This window comes from Solea senegalensis, linkage group LG14 (genome assembly GCF_019176455.1).
Source record: "Solea senegalensis isolate Sse05_10M linkage group LG14, IFAPA_SoseM_1, whole genome shotgun sequence".
Taxonomy (NCBI): domain Eukaryota; kingdom Metazoa; phylum Chordata; class Actinopteri; order Pleuronectiformes; family Soleidae; genus Solea; species Solea senegalensis.
The window spans coordinates 20,393,282-20,409,885 of NC_058034.1; the positions used below are offsets into that span (position 1 = coordinate 20,393,282).

At 40.6% G+C, this 16,604-nt stretch overlaps 1 protein-coding gene across 2 annotated transcripts in view; it reads right to left on the reverse strand.

Annotated features, from left to right (window-relative positions):
• Positions 1-16,604, reverse strand: part of nos1apa (nitric oxide synthase 1 (neuronal) adaptor protein a) — a 143,623-nt gene that overhangs the window by 83,236 nt on the left and 43,783 nt on the right. The window lies entirely within an intron of this gene.

The following is a 16,604-nucleotide window of genomic DNA, read 5'->3' on the forward strand; positions in this document are numbered from 1 at the left end:
ATGTCTCTTTCTTATTGCTGAGACAGCACGAGCATGAATTTAAGTGCATGTATATTTGCGTAAGTAATGGAGCTCGTAGCATCTCATAGCGTCGGCTCTACACTCAACATACGCTTGTTTTCTTAAGAGTGGAGAAAGAAAAAGCAATGCCTGATATAGAAGTAATCGACTGGAACATGACCACTTTTTTTCCTTCCTCATTAAGATGAAAGTGTTAAAAAACGTTTTGCCTAAGTGGAAGGCAATTGAAAGATTTTATATAAATATATCACATACATGTTACCTGGTGATACAGTTACATAAATGTGCAGCCTTTCCGATAACAATGATAACATGCATACTTAACATACTCTGATCTATTGAAAAAAGGAAAATGCCCAGGATGGAGCCTTGGGGAACTCCATGGAAATAATTTGTTGACTTTCAAGGAAAAATATCTATAAATAGGTGTTATAGGTCATTTTAAGGGAAAGCTAGATTGGAAAGAGTCAAAAGTATAGAATATCCAACTTAAAACTAACTTCACAGTCCAGCACCATCTGAGTAAGTGTGCTGTTTCATGGAGTCTTCAAAGGGTTGTTTTGGTTAATTGATCATCAGTAATCCTTAAATGAGCACATTTGTGCTAGACATGCTACTACCTGTTAGCAACCATGGATGTGGAGATCTGCATCTACACATACATGATGGGCTGAGGCAGCACAGCAATCTGCAACTATTGAAGACAATCGTGTCATGATCATTTTAGCCAATTGATCAACTATTGGGTACTAATTCCGAATATGGGTACTCTGATGGAAAAAGAAAGCAAATCTGTTTACTTTTTCAACACTTTGACGAATGGAAATTGTTGAATCATGCACCTCTGAGAATTATAATAGGTTGCTAGAACCGTTGCAATCAACTCTTTGGCTTTATCGTAAAACCATCCTTAGGAAAGATGTCTCATTAAAATTACCACCAGCGGTATGCCATAAGTCAATAAAGTTCTGTTGCAATGAACCTAAATTAATTACATGTGCAATAAAGTTAAATTAATTGAATTTATTCACACAGTCTTCAGGCTTCTTTTTAAATAAAGTCTGGTTCCCTTGCAGACACAAACAGACTAATTGGCAAGCTCCTGGGCTTCCACTTAGCAGCTGCCTGTTATTATAACAGCTTAGATAAAATAGTTAAGATCAACTCACAGATTACAGTAAAATAAAACACTATGACACTGATGACACACTACTTTGTGTGTCATCAGTCACAGTCAGACTCCCTTTGAGAGTGGACACTCATTAATGCTGCAGTGGGCAGCTATCTTATACAAAAAGCCACTCTTCTATGAGCTGGAGTCACAAGGCCTGCAGTCTTGAGATGCTCCTGAATTCACCTCGAACTGAATGCTAACTTTAGGAAGTGCTGCTTGTCGGAAGGGGAAAAAAAAGGGAATGTTCAGTGCAAGAATGAAGGTATCCAGGATTAAGAATTAAAGAATGTGAGGGAAACCAGATTAAGGTGAACTCGATGAAGCCATGTTTCAACTAGTGGAACGGTTTGGTTCGGAACAGTACGATAGATACTTTTTTGCATTTTCATTAGGAATAGTACCAAAATAACTTCTTCCATTCTTTGGTACCCTTCCCTTGGGGTACAAGAGTGAAAGGGTACAGTACGGTCAGGGTCCCATGATTGGGCGACAGAAAAACGTCAGTCCCTTGCGATCGGTGTAAATATCCCATGGAAGTCGAGGCAAACACCCACAGTCTATTCTCATACAGAGCTTGATGTCCTGTTGAGACAAACCACTAAAACCGTGTAGGAAAAAAAGAGCTGCTGTACGGGTACTGTTTCTTACGGGTACTGTACTGTTCTCAGTTGAAACGCAAGCCTGACCTACAGCTTTACCATTCCAGTGCATGGAAACACAGCAATACTTCACCACGTCTCGCAGAAGGTCATAGAAGCTCAAATTTGCTCATGAAGTGACCAGTGACTTTGAGCTGCCAGGAAAACTGAAGGTTTCTGGCAGCACTGCAAAGTCGTGGAAACGGGAATGTCTTTCACCGTGAATGATCGTGTTTATCATTTTTGCCGAGTTGCCATTCAATCACCTCGGAATCACATCTGAATGCTGATGCTTTGTCCAACTTTTCTTTCCCTGCATTTTGGCACTTTCTCTCAGATGAATCAATCGGATGAATATACTGCCACTGCAGCTGTCAATCATCCTGTCCGTCAGTCGGTAGTACTTTGCTCTGTTCTCTACAGTATTACTCTGGGGAGTGATTTGGGGCTTCGCTGATTTCACGACACTCTATACGAGATAAACTCTGCTATATACTCAGCAGGCAAACATAGAAATACAGTGTGTCATGGACAATAACAATGGACAAATCTAGATTCTGGAGGCTTCAAAACAAGAGTTCAGATTCTGATGATGACTGAAGTCTAAAAAGACATTTTGCTCCAACACAATATGTAATAAATGTCTCTTTCTAATTGTTGAGACAGCACCAGCATGAATCTGACTGCATGTGTATTTGCGGAAGTAATGGAACTTGTTAGGTTACTTGAATGCATCTCGTAGCCGTTTCTCTACACTCTACAGACATACGCTTGTTTTATCAAGAGTGAAGAGTTGACCGCTGAAAATAAATGCCTGATGTAGAAGTAATCAACTGGAACATGAACACTTTTCCTCCCACAGAGTTAAAAGATAAAAATCCAATTGCTCGAGGAGTGATTTGGAGTGATTTGGAGCTTCGCTGATTTCATTATACTGTATACGAGATATACTCCACTATGTATTCAGCAGGCATAAATAGAAATACAAGTTCAGCGTGTCATAAGACAATTACAGAAGCACTACAGTATATATGTACAGAATTTCAAAAAAGGAATCAAATAAGCAGAACAATTATGGAAAAATCTTGAGTGGTGCAAAGTTTGCGTTCTCACGCAATACAAAATGAAACATCTACATTGCTTAGTGCATTTCTTTCTTATGGTCTCTGATTCTTCAGTTTAAACTTCTATTAGCGCTTTGTCAAATTTAAATTCCTGACAGATCTATGCTAACACTTAGCAACTCAGTGTATTGTATGTAGTCTTCGAATGGCAGCAATCCAACAACGTCAACCGCTACTTTCAACACTTACAGCAACTATTTATCGTACCGTTGACTTGCGTCATTGTAAAAGAGAATTTGGAAAATGTGAAACACCTCTGTCTGCACCTGCTGACAAAGAGACTGTGCGTGGATGAGAGGCTGCAGTACAATTCAGGACGACAGAACTCAAGGCCTCATCAGCAATGCTCAGTGAAAGTCAGAACAAGCCGAGACTGGACAGGAACTCGATTTGCACAGAAACTCCTGGGTTATAAACCTAAACACACACACGCCTCGTTATCTGTTTGTTGACTTATTTTCAAATTGTGTGAGACTTGCCACAAGTTCTGCGAGGGCTCACGGGTTTGCGTGTCTCTGCATCTCTTCTCATTACGATCTCAATGCGTTTGATGTCGATGTAGAATAAAGTTTATTTTAGAGCCTTAAAAACTTAATTTAACATAACTTTTGCATTTGGACAGCCATGACTGCTATGATGCTCACACTTAATCTGTGGATCAGGTCATTAAAATCAAAACTGATTAGTACAGCATGGGTCATGGGTGGTATAATGATATATAATGATACATCAGAGGCTGTCGGCGGCGGCGGCATCATTATCATCAGGCGATTTACTGACTCGCAACTAAGCAAGCTAACAGAAGGGGGGGAAAAGAAATGAAGACACTGATGTGGTTTTTCAGGAGCAGCTACTGGGACACAGCAGGCCATATACTTATATAATTATATAATTGAACCCCATTATGAAACATGAATCTATGCGTCTCTGTGCCACGACGTGTACACACTTCATCCAATGACCGTACACTTAGTGGGTGCATTACTTTGGATCCAAAGAATCAATCCAATCCAACTTTTATTTGTAAATCACTTCAAAACAAACCCACAGTGCTGTTTGAATGTGCAGTTGGTTGAAAATCTGGAGCAAATGGAACATTTCAAGTTGATTTCACCCGCTCTGCAACAGCAAGGATCACTTAGTCTCAACTCAGCATGGAAATATTCAAAATTCCCAAAAAATTTGGACAAATTTTGATTTTAGGAACAGTTTCTATTCACCTCATGGTTATTACCATTGTTTTACAGTACGGTACTAATTTTCTGGGCCAAATAAAGTCACACTTATCGGTGACCGGTCCAACCAAAAAACGGTCATTAAGGCATGCTTTGTTTCAATAGGCTGTAATGTGTAATGTCACAACTTCTATGGCACTTTGAGACTGTAATTCATGCGTTTATTACGTCTCGCTTAGATTACTGTAATTCACTTTATCTTGGAGTCTGTCAGACGTCCCTCTCACGTCTCCAGCTCGTCCAAAATGTTGCAGCACGTCGTGTAACTGGAGCACGTAAGAGGGAACACATAACGCCTATTTTAGCCTCACTCCACTGGTTGCCTGTGCATTTTAGAGTTCATTTTAAAATCCTATTATTTCTTTTTAAATCTTTAAATGGTCTTGCCCCACCGTACCTCTCTGAGCTGCTTCATCCTTACGTTCCTGCCCGGTGTCTGAGGTCAGCTGATCAGCTTCTCCTGCAGATACCAAAATCTAAACAGAAGCTCAGAGGGGACAGAGCTTTTTTCGGTCACTGCGCCAAGACTGTGGATCAATCTTCCACAGCATCTTAGACACACCCCTTCACTGTCCACATTTAAAACACATCTTAAAATCCATTTTTACTCTTTGGCTTTCAACCCAGTATGAGACATTAGTTTTTTATCTTTTTATAGTTTTACTGTATGACTTTTTCTGTTTTTATTAATACTTTCTACAACATTTAATTGTTTTATTGTATGTTTTATTGTTTGTTGTCTAGGCCTATGATGCAGTTTCTTGTATTTTATTTATCTTATTGTTTTTTAAAGTGCTTTATAAATAAAGTGGATTGGATTGGACTGGATTGGATGGTTGCAGTCATTTTTGGACCGCTGTGTTAAATCTTCTCCAGCAGGGGTCAAGGTCTGGACTCTGTGGTGGCAAATGTTTTATAATCCCTGAACCATTCTTTCACAGTTTGAGCCTGATGAGTTCTGGCATCGCCATGTTGGAATGTGCTCCGACCTCATTTTTTGGGGCACATACCATTGCTGACCAAAACCCCTGGATCACTAAAGTGACCCAACCGGCTTGTATGATAAGCAGTAAGCCAAATAAAAGTATACGGTATGTGACCTTGTTTCGGCAGGGCAAGACTAATGCATCCTTATTATTATTATTACTGTAACACTTTCATAAATAGCTAACGTTTTGTTGTTCTTGCAATACTTGCATCACTCACCTCATGGCAAGGTGACAGGGACAAAAAAAGACATCATTTGATACTGATGGGCCAAATAAAATACTGCAAATCCAACTTTTGTAAGAACTTCACATTCTCTGTGATAGAACAGTTAAAGAAGTGATAAATAAGTCTAAACTTCTTCAAAGTTCCAAACAATTATTTAGACCACCAGACCTAACAAGATGCTGAATCCTGAGGTTTACCCAACCCCTTTCTCTAAACCCTACTTTGATAATAGATGGAAGTGAATTTGGATGACAACACTGTGGATGTGTTTAAAACCAGCACTCCCATCTGCTTCAGTAGAACAACCTGCAGAGAAGAAATCACTCATCACCAGAAGAATACGCTGGAAATAAAACAGCATTTTCTTCTAGCTGCTGTTCTGTGACACCCTGATGAGACCCTCCAACAAAGGACAGAAAACGAATGCATACTTTTAGAATATTTATCACCCGGTAGCCGAGCAAGTGGAATCATTTCGACAACCGTTATTGTCACGTCTTGAAGTGCACAAGTGTTTATGTGTCAAGGGTTTTATGGGTGGTTTTTACGGGCGGGTGTTGTAATCTGCTGTAATGTGGGACTGTGCGGCACATACAAGATTTAAACGTCAGTATGCATGACAGATTGCGAGCCTGACCTCTGCGGAGATGATTACAGGAGCAATTTCACAAATTTCACGCTGGCTTTGAGTGGCTAAGTGTATGCACCATTATATGACAGAAAGCACTTATCACTAACAAGTGTGTCTATCGCCGCCTGATACGGCACTGTCATTGAATCCTAATCAAGCGCAACGTGGCTCGCACTCTTCCCAGCACTTTCAGCTCCCATTTCAAGGTACAACGGGAATATGGCTCATAATATCAACAAGTTTATCTAGTATAATGTGAGGACATGAACGCATGTAATTAAAGCACAGACAGCGACACACGAGGGGAATCACACAGGCTAATTCTGAATCTGATTTATTGTGGATTTCCCTAAACCGTTCTTAAATGGACGCATTTAGACGAGCACAGATAACAGCTCACATCAAAGTTAATGTCATTTAGAGCGGTCCTTAATGTCCCGGCTGGATGGGCCGCCCTGAATATACACCTCAAACACTATTATATGAAATTACACTTTTCTCAAACGGCGAGGTTCGGTCCAAAACAGTGCCATTCCTGTGACTCTGCTTCACACACAGCTGAAAGTCTCTTCACTTGCAGTCCACCGCTCTCAACAAAAATGTCACGCACAATTATTATGCCAAATATGCTGTATTTACTATTTGCAATTACATAAAAAACAAAGCAATCAACGCAGTAAAATGTGGTGCCACTTCTTGAAAAGCACACTTGTAAAAATGTCTTTTGAGTTGATTTTAAAAATGCTTTTTGAATGACTCTCCTACAAAGAGGTTGTCTTGAGCTGAACTCTGTATTTATGATGAGCGGTATTGATAATGAACAGAGCTTGGTGTGTAGGAATCTATGTATCTCCACAACAAAAGGTAACTGGCCTTGTAATAGAACGTATAAAATGTGTTCTATTACAATAAAAAAAAAGGTTTGTTTGCCCTATGCCCACATGCAGTACACAAACACACAGCACTGTTCACAGAGAACCAGGCGAAGTGAAGAATAAAGCCATTTGTCAGTGCAATAAAAAGTAAAAGGCCATTAACTGCTTTATTAAACCACCTGTTCATTATGGCCTGGGGAGAGCATGCTAATAAACTACTAGAAAATCTTTATAGAGAAGATGAGAGGTAGTCAAAAGGTGATTATCGTTGTTTATTCTTGAAAACTTGTGTACCTGCCCTCTGCTTCTGGTACTCGCATACACACAGGGACTTATTAGCATGAGGAGAACGGGAAAACAGACGACAGTCGTCAGTAATATTTCCCTACTGACGTTTTTTATTTGTTTTCAGTGACAAGTTAACAGGGAGCTGGCTGCTGCTCCACCAACAATACTTAGTTGTAAGCTAAGTGTTGTTAGCTTACAACTAAGCTAACAACAGCATGGGGACAGCATGCTAATAAACTACTAGAAAATCTAAGTGTTGTTAGCTTACAACTAAGCTAACAACGGCATGGGGACAGCATGCTAATAAACTACTAGAAAATCTAAGTGTTGTTAGCTTACAACTAAGCTAACAACACTTAGCTTAGTTGGACTTGCAAGCAAGTCTTAGAGGACTTGCTGGTAATTATTCTGCTTTTTTTTTGCTGTGTTCTCACATGAGTTTAACAGAAATTTAACTAGGGAACTGTTAGGAGAATTTCCAGGAATAGTTCATAACACCTTTTTTTTTGCATATTTGACATTTGCATTCTTAAACACAGCCCCTCCTGAAACCATAGCAGGACAAATTAGAGGGCAGGCTGCTAGAGTATAGATAGTTAATGGAAAATACTGTCATAAAACAGAATATATGGATGTTTGATTTTAGAAAAGCAGGACACATTTTAGCTGTGTAAAAGTCGGCATTACATCCTGGCATATCGGGTCTCCATAAATAATAAATATCGAACCTTTCATGATGTAAAAAGCTCACACAACAAGCACCTTTCCTGTTAACAGATAGACTCTGAAATTCACTAATGTCAGGATCACAGGTGGAGATCACATAGAATTATAGGGTATCTCTACTACGAGTACTAAAGCACCAGGCAGTGTTGTGCATCTACGCGACTGTGAAGAGTCTCTGCAGCATCTTCTGATAAAAACCCCCGGTTTCCATGTCAACTCCCGCAGATAAAGTGTGCCTCGGCTTCTCACACCCCCGCATACATCTGTATTTACTGCCAACCACAGAGCTTTCATCCGTTTCCCTCCTCCAAACATTGCATTTTTTTGGTTATTTTTCTTTCTTTTCACCCATCCACCTTCATCTATCTTATGGATTTACTGCTGGTCGTTCTAGTGTATCGGTGCATGTTCACTTCCCCTCTGTTACCAGTCTGTAATTTTTTACTCCAATACCCACAGCCATGTTGACAGACCACTGGGTCCTTTCCCCTCTCTCCTTTACACAATTGCTCCACACCATCAAGGTTCTCTCCATCCCTTATTCCCACTTCTGCAAATGCTGGTGGCTGATTCAATCTCAGGATTCCCTGAAGGTTGTTTATAAGAAGGCATTTTATTTTCCCAATTCACATTTTTGTTTATGACACTCCATGGTCCATCGCATTTCATCAATCTCTGCACTTTGAAATCAAGCCAACATTTTTTTTAAAAACACATTCAGAATATTGAATGTAGGCGTAACAACTCTTGCGCACACATACACAAAAACAAGGAATTGACCCATTTATTTAGCGTCAATCGTCAGTCACATTGCACCAAGTAGTTGCTCTAGATTACAAAACAAATCCATGACAAATGGACAAATCTATCTGTCCAAGAAGATCAGGATCATGTTAGACATGTTAGAAAGAAATCCCCAGTAAATCTTAATGGCCAAAAATATAACTTTGTAAGAGAACTTGCCCTGAGCTCCAATGGTATCATAATACAGAACCTTTTGGATGAACTGGGAAACCAACTGCGAGCTACTTCCTCACATTGAGCCTCACATCCAGGATCCGGAATGTTGTCGAACAATATTTCTGTTTTTCTGACAAGTAGCGCCAGTTTGAGAACCGTGGATGTAGAGCATCTATCAAGTTGTTTACCCACTGTAAGCTCCTCTGAGCCAATTTAGACTGTGATGCCTCTGAGAGAGGTTGAATTGTCAGTTGCTGTGTTCTGTGTCAACACCTGTTGATTCAGATCCATGAGGATGTTACACAACAGGGGGGGGAGAAAAAAAACAAAAACAAAGATAGTTTTCTTTTTTTCGCCAAGTCGAGAGCCTGGTTTGTTTCCATATGCATTACTAAGACATACAAGACTAAATCTGTGACTGCATTTCCATATCTGGATCGTCTTTAAGCTCGATCAGGGAGACTTTCCGTGACTGTTGTCCTACAGGAAACAAGGCAAATCAATTTTTCCGTCATCTGCCACGGTGTTAATATATAGTTAAAGATGTTCTCCTTAATCACTGTCTCCCAATCCACTCTGTATGTCTGTCTTCAGGTTTCCTGCCTCCCATCTAAGCAAGGTCTCCTTCCTGACAATCTGTTACCTCTGAGGTCATAAATCTGTGCCTGTGTAGGGTGGCGTTTGTGCGCAGGGAAAGATAAGCGCCCAGGACAACCGATACATACCAGCAGAAGTAAATCTCCCTCTGCTGAGTGAGAGAGAGCGATCCATGTCATGCCCGCTATTAATACACTTCTATCAGATTCTTTCATTAGAAACTGTCTGTCTTCTACCTTTGCTCAGCTGGACTCCCGGGGAAAATTGAGCAATTCACAGCTTTGTAGCGGAGTGACCTTTCAATTGGACGAAATCATAAGATTCGACCTTTCCCCGTCACTTTTTGTCCACCTTCAGTCACAAGAGCGGGAGAAGGAGAGTTATAGAGTCTTTTATTTGTTCTCATTGAACCATGTCAGAGGAAGAACTCCCCCTCTTCCCAAAAAGGACAAAGAGACAAACTTAATTTACAGGCCGTATATATATATCGGGGGGCCACACGGTGGTGTAGTGGGTAGCACTCTCGCCTTGCAGCGAGAAGACCCGGGTTCGAGCCCCGGTTGGAACAAGGGCCTTTCTGCATGGAGTTTGCATGTTGTCCCCGTGTGTGCGTGGGTTCTCTCCGGGTTCTCCGGCTTCCTCCCACAGTCCAAAAACATGCAATGTGGGGATTAGGTAAATTGGACACTCTAAATTGACCGTAGGAGTGAGTGTGAGAGTGAATGGTTGTTTGTCTCTAGTTGTGTGTGGCCCTGCGATGGACTGGCGAACTGTCCAGGGTGTACCCCGCCTAACGCCCAATGTAGCTGAGATTGGCACAGCACCCCCCGCGACCCTCTGGTGGAGGATAAAGCGGTTAGATGATGACTGACTGACTGACTGATATATATCGGCAAATCATTCGGTCGCACTTGAATCGTCAGGGCCCTAATGTAAAACTGGAGTGGCTAATGACCTGTTTTGGTTACGGAGATTACTGCTTTATTTCCTTTGTAATGGATTTTATTTCATTACGGACACGGTGAAAGGAAGTGGAACCACTGACTATTGATAACGCAGACTAAACCAGACTAAAATGAGATCCCTTTGACACTTTGTTGGGCCCTGTCTGTTTGTTTGTACGATCTAAACAATGCGTTTCCGGACTGCTGATGAGGAGCAAATCAGTTTGCCAACTGTAATGCTAGCAGCAAGGTTGGCTAGAGTTGAGCGCGTGCACAAAAATTCCTCCTGCTGAAACCTCCTTATGGTATAAAGCATGTATGTATATATACATATATGTATATATATATATACATATATGTATATATATATATATACATATATGTATGTGTGTATATATAAATATATATATATATAAATATATATATATATATATATATATATATATATATATATATATATATATATATATATATTCATACATATACATACACACATATATATGTCACTGGTCCAGCTATCACCATACGGCCTACATGTGTAACCTGAACTCCTCTGTGTGGCTTGTTGGAACCACTGCTTACGATCAGACAATCAGTCTGTAAACCGGAGCGGGTTGACTGCCAGTTATGTATTATTAGCAGTATAAAAACCTGAGATGTGTTGAAATAGCAAATTATTAAGAAACGCCTGTCGGCTAAAGTGTCAAGCAGTGCCACCTATAACAATAATACAAACCTGGCTCTCGTAAAACTGGAGCAGAACCCAGTAAAAACCCATGTCTGTCCCACTGTTCCAAGTCAAAAATAATATACAAAATAATGCCAACGGTCACGGAATTTGACAGACATAAAAACTACAACGGTTGTTTGCACAGGACTGCACATATATTTAAATCTCTCTATATCTATATATCAATAATAGATTTCAACCAGGACACTATCTCAGTTTCTGTAACTAGAAGTGATTAATATTTTATTACACGCTGCAAAGTCAAAACTAAATGTTTTATGCTTCCAGTGATTTTTTTTGTTTTTTTGTTTTTTAGAGACGCGGAGGATAAGGTGGTGCTTGAAAACCCACATAAGTATCAATGCGACGTGCTCAGTAAGCACTGCAGAAACCAGGTTATGACCTTCTTTATTTGACTCCTACACAGCATAAAATCAAAGGGGACGGAGAACAGATTTCTGTCTGCATTTCTTTCATTACTTGTGCTACATAAAACACTGTGTTGCCTTTTATCTATTTGTAACTTTGTGATGGGTCGCGGTCTTTACAAAAACCGCACTCGTTGGACTGCGAAGTTTGTTTGGAGCCAGAGATCATCGTAAATCCAAAGAACTACAAAAGGCTATGAGGGCAAAAAAGGGGTGTTACTAATTCCACCATACTTCTCAAGAAAAGGCAGCTAATCATTTCCAAACACCAAAACCAAACTGTAACACCAGACAGCCGTTTCAAATGTGACATCAAATGACTGACAGCAGAGTTTCCTCCAAACATGAACTGAGCCAGATGTGAGTGAACACAAGCTACAGTTAGTTCTGATGGTGGTGATCTGAAGAGATATTTAGGTTTTCATTTTGTTTGCTTGCTTATATTGGAATTGTGTATTTATGTGTGCCATATAACAGGGCACTTGATGTTCGCAATTCCAGTTGGTATCATTTGAGTAATGCTGTAAATGGAACCATGTGGATGGAGCCTGATAGACTCCAGGCACTGTCTGAGAAAAAAACATCAAGGCAGACAATGGTAGAAACAAAAAAAAACAGATGCAAGAGGGCTGAGGCAATTACAGAGGTCTAGCACTTTTACTTACTGGTAAATAAACAAAACAAAGATGGTTGGGATTCCAGAGGATCTCACTCACTCACACAATACTGAGTGAGGCAGCCAGCAAAGTAACACTAAAGCACAAAGTGTTATTTTCACAACCAGGATTGGGCATGTTTGACAAGATGGCTTCAAGTAATTGCAGATTTTGTGCTTTACACAAGGTTTGGGAAGCCAAAAAAGTACTTGATTAATGGACAAAATAATTGACGGATTAATCATTCACTCACTCACTCGCTCACTCATCTTCTACCCATCTACCACATGAGGGTACACCCTGGACCCACTCGACAGATGAATCAATTATGAAAATAATCAGTCAATCCTGTCATATTTACAGTGCGTGTGCAGGAAAACAAATGTCCTCTGGAACTTGAATAGACACTACTATAGGCACACGTTGGATGTACAAATATATGAACCCAAAATTGACCTTAGTTGAAACATTTAATTGATTTAAAAGCATTTAATTATGCTTTAATCAATTCCATACTATTCAACAATATGATAGCAAGAAAAACAAAATAATATTTATTTAAATATTCATATTTAATATAAAATAATAATATTCATATTTAAATTTGTGTTTGGTTGATCTTTTTTTTTTATTAAAATTGAAAATCACATATGGTCTTACCTTGATATGTATATATATTGTAAGTCCATGCGCCAAATCATTCTCCATTCTCAGCACTGCCCCCTATCAGTGCGGCACGGTACTTTCTGCCTCACCCTGTGCATTTTCACAGTGCATTTAAGGCCGATTCATTCATTCATTAACATTCATTAAATACATTAGACAGACTGTGGAACGTCATCATGTGAACTTGTAAGCAAATGGCGATATAAAGAGATGCAGCAATGGGCATGCGCCAACTGCCTGCTTCAGTCAGCGTGTGCAAATTGAAAATATCTGACATACCTGCGCTCTGCAGAGCAACGCTAATCTCCTCAACGCGGTAAGAAGCGTGTACAGACGTACAACGACAACACAGGAGAAAAAAATAAACGCAACCCTGGGAGACAACCAAGTAAGGAGGGAGGAACCGACAAGGTAGTCTTGGCTGGAATTAAATAACAGTGTGGGCTGAGCTTCCACCGGCTCACTGTCATGATGAAAAGCCCTTCAGAAGACACACTAACGGATTATCAGCTCTAATTGGCAGTTTAATGAAGTCGCCCACAAAGAATCTGACAGGCGTTAAAGGCAGACATCCTGTTTGTACACAGCAATTACACCCGAGGTTAGAATATCAGCTTAGAGAGGAGGCTTGACAAGAGGATCATTAGCAAACAACAGAGTTCACTTTCATTAAGTCACTCAAGGTGGATGATAGACAGCGTGCCATGTACTGTACGTTCACTAGAAAATAATTACCAGATCCATGTTTTACACGGACACTTAGAGATGGATTAAAGGATTGTTTCTGCTTTTGAAGGTTAATTATGAGTTGTTGTAAAGGAGTCCCTGTGTTACAGATTAATCTTAATAAGCTATCGTATATATCCAGCATGGTGTTCTCCAGATACAGCATGCATCTGTATCTGTCCTCCCTTACAAGACTGAGAGGAGGATAATGGAGCCCAAACATCTATTGTTTGCGCAGGTTTATCAGGATTAGCCATTAGGGTCATTTAGAAGCGACGCTGGCTATGACTTAGTCCGACCACAGATCTGAAAATACGAAAACGGCACATTGTGTAACTTGCTTTCATTAACACAAACCCCTACGAAACAAACAACACCTCGATTATTGAGAAAATAATGGACAGTGTATGCGATCAAGAGTCATCAGCGGTGATGCTTTGTTGGGCTCACGCCACTATGTCCAATGTTTTATGTTTTAGTTTGTAATTTTCCCCAAGATGTTATCTTATCACACTGTGGTGCCGTTATACAAAGCATGAACAGCATGAGCGTGGGTTCATCTACACAAAAAAAGTAAGAGGAGGAACCATTTGATTGGTGCAGAATCTGTGGTGAGCTATGACCAGAGGCGCCACGTTCAACCATCTTATCAGCTCTGCCGCTGGTTTCCCAGCACAGAAAGGAGAGAGTGCTCCAGGCTGGAGCACTTTAGTTTAGTTTGGACAAAATAATGATTTCATTATCAATTAATCATTAGATCCCAGAGCCACAAAACACGCTGCCTCACCAAGACTATTTATAATAACAGAAAATTAACTAAAAAGTACAGTTGTTCCGATTCCAATACCGGTATCGGAAATGCCTCTGATACTGCCGAAAATGTGGGCTTCGATATCGGCGAGTACTGGAGTCTATGCACCGATCCGATAGCACGTAATTTATTAGAGCTCCGTTAGCTCTGACACGGTTCTTCTTCGCCGCTCTTGAAACAGTTGCGCTGTGCTGTTTTAGAGGTGTGAAGAAGAACTGATCACTCGACACCTGTAGACAAGGAGCTAACGTTAGCTCATCATGTCGACGGTTTGGCAGTATTTACCAGTTAGCGTTGTTAGCTGCGCTAGCTCCGTCAAACTGGAGCGGCCCGTTTATTAAACGAAAAGAGCAGCGCTACAGCTAACCAGCGTACCTGTGTCGTGCGTATGTATGCCTCTGTTTTTAAAGTTTAGCGTTACTTCAGAGACTCATTTTAACAATCTGGAGACATGTAAAAACTATGTCACGTGCGTCCTTTCCCAGTCAGTCGTCATGGAAACATGACGCTCTGCCAGTGCTGCGTTGTTTGGACCAGAGTCAAAACAAACGTACAAGCTGAAAAATTAAATAACATATCACAAATAAATGGTGTCCATTTGCTGTGTTTGTTCATGTTTTACAGAGGGTTTAACCTGAGCCAAACCTTACCACCAATCATAATACATATTTTTTTATAACACACTGGTATCGGTATCGGTACTCTGTATCGGCCGATACCCACAGCACAAGTATCGGAATCGGTATCGGGAGGGAAAAAATGGTATTGGAACATCGCTACAAAAAAAGCATTTAAAGCAGTGCTTTTGTAGATATTTACGTCTAAACACACGTTTTGTCAATCAAATGACTGCATGCAACACAAAAATAGTTGCTTTTAGTGACAGGCCAACAGAGAATTCACCTGACTTTGTAGTTCCCCCGAGCTCTGGAACCGTTTTATGTCTTCAAGCGCAACGTTTTTGTTTTACATCTTTCCTGTTACGGTTTAGTCTCACATCCTCGTCATCCTCAAAACACTCCGACAGATGAACTATACACATTCAAAGAGTTTAGGTTAGAGTTCACAATGCAAATGCTGCTTTGTGTGTGATATGTTCAAGAAAACAAAAGCTCTGGGTTGAGACTGCTTGTTTATTTGTTGCTTCGTTGTTTAATTTTCCCATTCCAAAATAATCTAAGTGAATACTACTTGATATAAGCCCACGTCTCTGAAATAAAGAGAGCTGATTGATTCATTGACTTGACAACCTGTCATTCACCCTTACAGCAACAGGCAAATGAGGTGTCTTTCTTTTTGATAAACGACTTCATTATTTTCCCCGTTTCAAGGCAGTTTCACCTCATACATCTGCGGTACACACAGTACAAGTCAATGCATTTGCAAAACTACTTTGTCTTAAAGTGGGGGAAGAGTTTGGGACGTTGTTTTATGACAGACGTCGGACTTTTATCGCTTTACTGATCATTTTTAAATGAAACATGAATCAAAAGAGAACGCTCCCTGCTCACAGGGAGCAAGCGGAATCACACGTGACTGATAAAAATGGAGTTGAAGTTGCGTTAACATACCACAATCTAAACCCTTTATTTCATGGAAAATCAGGTGTCAAAGCAGAATCTAGAATGGGATGTTCCCATGTAATCAGTTAGTTTGTGAAGCGAAAGGGGACACACCCCTCTTGTGGATAATTGAATGGCAAAACCTTGATGAATGAGTCAATGAATGTTATCCACCCCCCAGACCCCCGAGTACTGAGATTCCACTAACCTGACTGTAGAAAGGTTTTTTTTGGTAAAGATCTTGGTTATTCAGCATATTATTCTGGATAGGGTTAGGGATCGGGTTTTATCCAATACCGGTGCCTACTCTGTATTTTTTTAAACAGTTCTTGAACCCAGCATTATCTATGATCAACAATTTGTCCCCACCCCTTTTAAAAAGTTTCCTCTGGCTTCGCCCTACCCAGGTATAGTTCACCATCTTCATGGGTCCCATCGCGCGCACTCACGCTCCACCTCCCTGACGCTGTGGGACTAGACGGGCCCCGCCCTGGCGGCACGACACGGTTGGTGGAGCAATGAGGACAGTCCGCTCCGATCGCCCTGTCCCCCGGGTCCCACCGACAGGCCCCCGAAGGGGCGGCGAGTACACATGTC